Below are 7,606 nucleotides of genomic sequence, written 5' to 3' on the forward strand. Positions count from 1 at the left end.
CGGAGTTAGGTAAATTTCTTTTACCCTTGACCACTATGTATATGTAAAATAGATAAAAAGTAAGATGCAGTAAATTACATACATACACGGTGTCCCATACAAGAATGCACAGTGTGCATTGCACACTACAGGGATCTCATAAACCAGAAGATTTACAAAGATGATTAAATTAGAGAAAAGTTGCGCCTTGCTGAATCCTGCAATATGATGTTTTAAAATTCCGAAGATATTTGGGAAACACCGAATTTTCCCGATTTCAATCTTATTTTTTTCTCATTTTATTTGATGTGATTTTGTTTTATGCGACAATGCAAATTTCACATTCCCATTCCTACTTTTCCTGCTCTACAAGTTGATGTTATTAGATTTTCAATCTGACGTTTTGTTTTTATCTTAGCAACCATCAAGATTTGTTTCTTAGCAACCATTCAAAATAGACCTATCAACCCTTATATCACTGAATTCGTCTTAATGAGCTCTATCGATATTCATCAAAATATACAGGGCTTTCCATTTAAAAAATTGTAGTACCACGTGATATCATTTTTTATCTATCCGTTACTTTACGGACACAGTGTATATTATGTACAGGGTGGGTCAAATTCGACGCTTTTAAATGGAAGCACCCTTTTCTATAGGAGATAGACAAAAACTAATATGGGTGTCTGGAGCTCAATTTTTGTCAAAAACATGATGGTGAAAACTACATATCGATATCTGTTACCGTTTCGGAGTTACGGGGTGTTTTTCAAAAATATGCATTTTTAATAAATCGCTGTAACTTTTTTGCTTGGGAAAATTTTGTATTTTTATGAAAACATTTCCAAAGCACCTTTTACAGTAAATTTAATGGTTTAAGTATAATTTTTAAAATTAATAATTTAAGAATTATCAACAAAAAATTTGATTTTTTATATGGGACACCCTGTATATTTTTAATTTATTGAAAATAATTTAAAATTACCTTTGCAAAAATATAGCACACTTGATATTTTGTTATAATCCCCTTCGAAATACAGAATTTTTAAAAGTTCGCCACTTTTAACTAGTAGGCTTTGGACCCCTTATTGGTGATATGCCCTTAATGGAACTCGAAAATATATTTTTTTCGAGCAAGACGACGCACCGCCTCTGAACGCTGAAGTTATCAGCAAATTTTTGCAGCCAATTTCAAGAATAATTGGATAGCTAAACAAGATCCCAGCCGTTGGCCGTCGAGGCCGCCTGACTTAGTGCCCATGGATCTAATCCTATATATTTGCGGAAGAATAAAGGTTCCTTATTCTTCCGTATATCTATACACAAATTAAAAATACTTAGCAGTATAAGAGGGTATCTTTCACCCCCACCGAGTTAATGAATTCCGCAAGAAATTTTCAAAATCTGCTCCGTCTGTCCATAACAGAAGAGAGTCGATATGTCGAACACCTGTACCAAAATCTGATGTCTTGGTTTGCTATTTATTTTTATTGTTATTAGATATAGTTCAAATGTGTTGATGTTGGTTAAATATATTTTAAATTGTTATAAAATTCTGGCATCTGTCATAGCAAATATTATTTTCGTTTTAATTGATGCTCACAGCTAGAATTTTTTTGCATTACAGCCGTTGCCGTTCAAAGCCTACTTATTTAAAGCGGGCGAATTTTTATATACTCTATATCTCGAAGAGGAATCGAGCAAAATATCAAGTGTGTCATATTTTTGGAAAGGTAATTTTAAATTCTTTTCAATAAATTAAAAATATACAGGGTGTCCCGTATAAAAATTTTCTGTTGATAATTCTTAAATTATTAATTTTAAAAAAATTATACTTAAACCACTAAATTCTACGTAAAAAGGTGCTTTGGAAATGTTTTCATAAAAATACAAAATTTTCCATAGCAAAAAGGTTACAGCGATTTGTTAAAAATGCATATTTTTGAAAAACACCCCGTAACTCCGAAACGGTAACAGATATCGATATGTGGTTTTCACCAACATGTTTTGACAAAAATTGAGCTCCAGACACCGATATTAATTTTTGTCTATCTTCTATAGAAAAGGGTGTTTCCATTTAAAAGCGTCGAATTTGACCCACCCTGTACCTACTGTAAACAAATCACATCGAAAACTATGCGATTTTTTATTCGTACGTTAAAAGGTAAAGAAAATGCATGCATTTTTATATGTAATTATTAGCGATTTCAAAAATATATGCGAAATTTGTGGACTTTTAATTTACGAAAAACAAACATTGATATTACATCAAAAACTTACTGGCATTTAGAACAAAAATAAGTATTACCATAGGAACATAGGAATTTTTTATTTCATTTTGTGAGTACGTTATCATTATTAGTACTGCCAATATTGCAACACGAAAATTGACACATGTCAAGCATTAAAAAAAAGTTTAATGATGTTAGTGCAAAAGCCCAATAAGAAAGTTTGTGAAATATTATTTTGAAAGTGGCGGCACGCTGTATGTCATGACAGATTCCTTCATTTTGTATCTTATCAGTATCAGTAAGGCCAAGACTTCAACTCGAAATTTGACAAATGCATAGAGTTAGTGCGAATATTACATAAGCTCTTTTATCTACATGTATATAATATGGTTAGTTTTTTTCTGAAATACGCCCCTGTTTAATTAAAACATTGCTTATAATTTAAATATTTTATAAAAATTTCTTAAAGATCAAAACCATTTTATATACAAAAAAATTTTCCTCGCAGTAAAATATCAATCCTCAGATGGCATATCGAATTTCTTACCTAAGATTGGCTATTTATGGTCAGAGCTAAAAGATTGGCTATTTATGGTCAGAGCTAAATGCAATATGGCTGGTGTACATTCAGACATAACTATATATTATGTTTTTAAAATTGTGACAGAAGACGCGATATTTAGCTTTTTTGTTCTCAGAACGATGATTAAAAATAAATTATGCTCTGTGGGAACAACAAAAGCATCCTTTCATAGTGTTCGTCAAAGCAAAATCGGAACCGCTGGTATAACAAAACAACTTTTATAAAAGTGTTTTATTCTAGCTCGATAATTGTTGTATAATTGTCATAGTTTTGGTAAACTATTTAACTCTGTAACTGTTTTCAATAAAAGTGTTTTGTAATTGTTCCAAATAATATTTTATAATAATTTTGTAAATGTTTATGTAATTGTCCGGTAAAAGCTATGGAAACTATAATAAAACAAATTAAAGAACTAAATTGCTGCACAAAAGTGCGCCCCTTTTGGGTTTATAAGCATTGTATAAACGTTGTTGAAATGTTTATCGCAATACTGTTATTTTATAAAAATAGTTCGGTAAACGTTCTTACGACATTTTTAAAGTTGGGAAATAAAGCAAAGCTGTCTCTTTAGTTGTCAGTTTTGAGGCAATATTTTTTAATTGTCTTTCGTGTCGATTGCTGATTGAATTGGAGCCAGAAATGGCTCAAAACGAAATAACTAAATTAACAACAGATATTCAGGCTGAGGCGACAAACGCCATATCCAAACTACTTCCATTTAAATCCCGAATAACTTATGAGAAGGAATAAAATTTTTTTCAAAAATGGAAGCAATTAAAAAACGTGCGAGAAGAAATAAAGTTTTTAACCTATTCTCGCTGTTAAAGTATCATTTAAACTACCCTTGCGGATAAAGTACTATTTTATCTACTATTTTTGATAGATATAAGCCTTGTATATGATATAAGGTAATTTTAACAATTGCTATGGAAAAAAATATATAAGTTGTAATAATTATGTTATAATAATAAAAATGTCAGGTACGCTACTGAAACAGCTAAGTCAAACTGACTTATCCTAATTAATTATGACAAGTAGTAAATAAAAAGGAAAATACAAGAAGATATACCGGCCGCGTCTCGAAAGTGGCGCACCCCTATAACTTTTTATTTTATAAGGAACACAAAAATGGTAAAAGAAATAGGGGTTGCCATTTAAAATTTTAGGGGTAGGTGCCCTGGGGGTCAAAGGGTTGAAAGTAACACGACAACAAATGCCTCAAAAATTGTCCCCCTTGATATGTAAATTGACGTATTTCGCCAAATTTTCATACTATCATCGGTAGAGGTAATATTAAATACAGTTCGTTTTCAAATTGTCACCCTGTAGTTTCTTACCAGTGAAAAATGATTGCCTTAATTTTCTCGATTTCTCAACTCGCTATTTTACAGTTATTTTCCTTATAATATACACAGGGTGTTTCTGAATATGTGACAACGTATGTTATCATATAAAAATAATTAAAACACGATTTTTATAGTATAGTATAGTATATTATAAAAATTAGTACCTACATTATTCGTAGATATTTTAAAATATAAAAATACATAAAATGTCATGTTCTGCGACTTTCAATGAATACAAGAAAATCCTAATTAAATAAATTAAAAAATAAACGGGTCGTCAGTATATAGCACAGTGAGTAAATACACAAAATATTTACAAATACTATATTTTTCCAAAAATATAGACGATGCCTTACATTACCTACTGCTAGCTGTCCAAATTACCTTATATTCATTACTGTAAAACACCTGAATCTTTTGCTACTTCAACAGAAAATATAAAAAATGAATATATATTTTTTTATTTTTATCCTGTAAGGTAGGGTAGCGAAAAAAGCTGTTTTCCAGTAGTGAACTTTGTAAAAAAGTATACCTAAGTATACCAACATTCATTAATGTAAAAGTGTAAAAATATGGGAAAGACGATTTTTAACACACATATTTCAAAATAATCAGAAATATAAAGAAAGTAAGAATAAACTTTGAATATTGGGTGTGTATTTTCAAACACTCCGTATACAAATTTGTTTTTAATTGTGTTAACTTGACATTCCAAAAAACTATTCTATTTAACTGTTTTTTCGTAATTTTCAAAACAAAACAGATAATACATTTTTATTATTAGCCCTGTACATGCTGTCCCATTTTCGTGTGTTTTACAGGGTATCTCGTTTCTGAGTAGAGATCCAAAGATGCGGTTTTCACATCACAGAGCTACTTTTTTATGTAACTAAAAATGCTACACATAGATTTGTCCTAGCCCCATTGGTTTCTGGAATACAGGGCGAATCTGAAAATTTTGCATTTTTTGACGGTTATCTCACTATCGAAAATGTGAAAACCGAGTCCCGTAGTGTTTTTTACATAGAATTCAGTGCCGTAACTAGATTTTCGCTGGCAGCTGTCATTCTTGAAATATAACTCAAACTTCTTTTTTTTAAATGGAATACCCTGTAAGTATATTACTTTTTATTTATTTACCATATTATGAGCTTTCTAAAAATATAATATGGTAGAAAATGTGTTATTTAACTTTTTAACATATACGGAATAATTTATCCGACGTCAAATTTTGGTTTGGAGGTTGAAGTATATGTTTGAAAAAGGGTAGTTCGAAATGTCGAAAAAGTAATAAATTAAAGAAGTATTTTTTTCCGCTTAAAAAATAGTGTTTTACGTGTAACAAATAGTTTTATACGCGTAAAAAATAGTTTTTTTACGTGTAACAAATAGTTTTATACGGGTAAAATAAAAAAATAATAAATAATTTATTTCACTTTCTCAAAATTTGTATTAAAATATCAATATTTTTGATAAACACGTCCTAGGCTGTCGTTACCAGTTTTCGTCTCGCTAGCTTGTGTGTCACGGCCTTGAATTTTTACTCCCAGCGCGCGTTAAGAAATTTCATTTCAAAAAATCATAAGTTTGAGTCATATTTCGGAAACGACAGCACACAGCGAAAAACTAGTTACGCCACTGGATTCTACGTAAAAAATTCTATGGGGCTCATTTTTTATCTTTTTTTCACCGTATTTCAGAAACTAAAAGGGCTAGCACAAATTTGTGTGTAGCAAGTGTAAATTTGTATCTCTACTCAAACGAGAAACCCTGTCAAACACACACACAAATGTGACACCCTGTACTATAAAATTTACGTTTATAAAAAAATCCCTATATAAAACTATATAAAAATAATTATCTCTAGATCAAATTCATCCAGTTTTCATGGAGAGACATTCCATTGACCATCATGATCAACGATTCTCAAAAATTTTGAAGGCTTATGGTTGTGAGTGGTGATCATGTGAGTGAGCAGGGAGCTTTTTTGCGTGTATTTCTTATCGCATATCCCGCACTTGAACGGCTTCATATTACCACATTCGTATTTCATGTGTCTGTTTAGATTGTATTTGTACGAGTAGGTTTTTCTGCATTTCGGGCAAGCATAACGAGATCCAATTAAGACAACACCTAAAAATATTCATCGTTAATATAAAGGAAATTATTAGAATTTTAATTAAAAATAAAAAAAAATAATAAAAAAAATAAAAAAGTTTTGGAGGCGCCGGGTATCGATCCCGGTACCTCTCGCATGCTAAGCGAGCGCTCTACCATCTGAGCTACGCCCCCTGTAAGTACGGTTTCGTAAAACATGTATACATTCAGAGATACACGTTACCTCGCTATATTTTAAAATAAAAACTTAAAATTAAGTTTTTATCTTTTTCTAAAATAGAATTTACATGCTTTATACTTTATACCTTATCAATATTACTAATAAATAAAAAATACATCTACTCTAAGTTTTTTTTCTGCCTAATTATTAGATTTTAATTATATTCTATTTTTTATGAATCTACCTACTACAAAATCTTATTTTTGTGTCTTCTACAGGGTGGCCCAGTGTTTTAATCCATTTTTTTTCAAAACATGTATGCAATGCTAGCATACATCATTTTAAAATTCTTTTCATGAATATACAAGGTGATAAGTAGGTATATTTTCACAAAAAAAAATTATAAGTACATAGGTACCTAGTTTTCGTGTAGTGCTGTATTTTTTTTCACTCAGTGGATCTGCAGTTAAATTGTTATTTGAAAAATACCTACTATAATATAGTAATCTATACTATCTAACTATACTGAGTGGTTTTTTTAATATGACAATTTTTGAACTATAAATTTTCTGCACACTGAAATGTTCCTCACAATCTTAAAATAGCCAATGCTTGACTTTTTTTCGTTGAAAGTGTTTTATAATAGCATCGTTTTTAAAACTAATATACAGGGTGAGCAATTTTTTTTTATTTTATAGATATATTTTTGGCAAATTTTGTAAAAAATATATTTTTTGTATTTTATTTCATATACATAGTTTAAAAAAACATATCTATTTCACATACAATCTGTCAAATAGAAATAAATAGACTGAATATTTTATACAGGGTGTCCCAGAAATAAGTGCAAATATTTTAACTGGTAGTATAGTTCAACCCCAGAAACACGCCTATGAGTTTTTTTGCGAAAAAAAAATGTTTAAAATTTAAAATTTTTCTTGACATTTTCCGGGAAATTTGAAAAAACCTTTTAGTGCCACTTGTTTATTGCCTATGTTATCCACATAGTGCGTGCCTATGTTATCCACATTCTACATAGTTCTACATTTATAAATTCATAGACAAATTTCTACTCAAAAATTAGAAATGTTAAATTTAATCTTTTATCAGTGCTCATTAGTAATAATTATTATAGAAAAAAAAACATTAATTATTTTTAGTACTTACCCTTTCAATGAAAACTTAACAA

The 7,606-nt window shown here is 29.9% G+C and overlaps 1 non-coding gene across 1 annotated transcript; it reads right to left on the minus strand.

Moving 5' to 3' along the window:
• Positions 1 to 6,358: 6,358 nt before the first annotated feature.
• On the minus strand, positions 6,359 to 6,431 carry Trnaa-agc. Its single transcript has one exon. It is a non-coding gene; the product is annotated as a tRNA-Ala (tRNA).
• Positions 6,432 to 7,606: the final 1,175 nt, after the last annotated feature.

The sequence above is a fragment of the Sitophilus oryzae genome, unplaced genomic scaffold, assembly GCF_002938485.1.
Source record: "Sitophilus oryzae breed Bouriz unplaced genomic scaffold, Soryzae_2.0 scaffold_857_pilon_pilon, whole genome shotgun sequence".
NCBI lineage: Eukaryota > Metazoa > Arthropoda > Insecta > Coleoptera > Curculionidae > Sitophilus > Sitophilus oryzae.